The sequence below is a fragment of the Loa loa genome (assembly GCF_000183805.2).
Source record: "Loa loa unplaced genomic scaffold supercont3.285, whole genome shotgun sequence".
In the NCBI taxonomy this organism is placed as follows: domain Eukaryota; kingdom Metazoa; phylum Nematoda; class Chromadorea; order Rhabditida; family Onchocercidae; genus Loa; species Loa loa.
In genome coordinates, this window is record NW_018108465.1 from 1 (window position 1) to 2,162 (window position 2,162).

Consider the following 2,162-nt stretch of genomic DNA (forward strand, 5'->3'; position numbering starts at 1 on the left):
TCTCTCTCTCTCTCTCTCTCTCTCTCTCTCTGTAAGACAACTTTCACAGAAAATAAAACAAAAAAAGAAGAAATTGCAAAATAGGTTTTAAAAAAAAAAAAGATCCAACTGATGCTAATATTTTTCACGACAAAATTTTCCAGGGAAAAAAAACAAAGATTGAAAAATAAACAAAATAAAAAATAAATAAATAAATAAAAATAATGGAAAAATACCACGAAAATGATAATCAATACTACTGAAATAAAAAAAAAAAGAAACGAGCTATTTTTTTAAATTTTTAAAATTAATTTTGAAATATAATTTGGATAATTTAAAAAAAAAAAATCAAAGACTGTAAAACACAACATTGTTTTTTAAAGCAAAATAAAAAATAAAATAAAATAAGAAATAAAAAATTAAAAATTAAAAATAAAAAATAATTTTCAAACAAAAAAATACCTTTAGAAATAGTTAAGTATGCAATTAGGAAGTAATAAATATTCATAAAAATTTTATGATCATTAAATTCTAAAGAAAAACGAAAGAAACGAAAAAGAAATTCGTTCAATAAAAATGAACTTAAAAAAAAAAGAAAGTTAAAACAAAGGAAAAGAAATAGAGCTTGTATAAATTAAAATGAATTTAATCCATGGAATGAATTAAAAAGATTTAATTAGATAATATGTCATTTTGTGTCACATGCACACTTTTCAAATGTCATTCTCATACTTTGCATAATTTTAAGAGCATAAATATGCTTAATTAAAACTTTTAATTAGAAAGTGAAAAAAGAAAAGAAATATTGCAAAGAAAAAATCACAAAATTATGGGATTAATTTTAAAGCTGAAGTTCACTAAAAATTTTCAACAAATAAAAAATAAAAAATTTTATTAAATATTTTCAAAAAAATTTTTGCTAATTAAAACTAATTTCAAAAAAAAAAAAAACTAAAATTATTTCCAAAAAATAAGATATGACATATTTTCTGCTATAAAAAGAAAAAGTTTTCCAGGAATTTTCCGGAAAAATTACCAAAATAACCTAAATTTGCTTCATCTTCACTCATTATTCAGTTTTTTTTTTTTTTAACAAATCATTAACTTATCCAGTAGCACAGCAGAACACGCAACATACGTCCGATCTGCACAACACTAACACGCAACATACGTCCGATCTGCACAACACTAACACGCAACATACGTTTGATCTGCACAACATTACACGCAACATACGTTTGATCTGCACAACATTACACGTAACATACCTATATTACGTTAACCTATATTGATGTTTATCAATAGTTTATCCAAGCTTTCAAAACATTGTAAGAAAGAATGAAAAGAAAAAAAGACGAAAAAAATCGGGAATTTCTAAAAAATCTTTTCAATTCGATTTAAAATTCGATTAAACAAATCATTAAGCAAATATCAATATTATCAGATTTAACCTAATTTACATAAATTATACATCAACCTTCAAATATATTTTATCCATTTCAAGTATATTTTATCTGTTTTAGATATATTTTACCTATCTTAGATTATATTTTACCTATTTTAGAAAACCTATTTTAGGAAATATTTTACATATCTCAGGTATATTTTACCACCTATTTAGGAAATATTTTACCTATCTCAGGTATATTTTACCACCTATTTTAGGAAATATTTTACCTATCTCAGGTGTATTTTACCTGTTTTAGGAAATATTTTACCCATCTCAGGTATATTTTACCTATTTTAGAAAACCTATTTTAGGAAATATTTTACCTATCTCAGGTATATTTTACCTATTTCAGAAAACCTATTTTAGGGATTATTTTACCTATCTCAGGTATATTTTACCTATTTTAGGAATTATTTTACCTATCATACTTTATCTACTACAAATATATTTTATCCATTTCAATCATTTTACTTATTTTAGGCATTTCTTATCGGAAGATTCTTTGTGATTGTCATCTGTACCAATCACAAACATATCTGTCATCGCATATATGAAAAGATCAAAAATTGGATTTGAATAATGATAACGAATAGCTTTTCATCTTAGATATAACAAAAACGCTGAAAATGGCATGAGCTGTGTTATTTTTGGTATAAAATTTAGCAAACAAAGGAAAGAAAGAAAGAGAGAGAGAGAGAGAGAGAGAGAGAGAGAGGAGGAGAGGAAGAAGAAG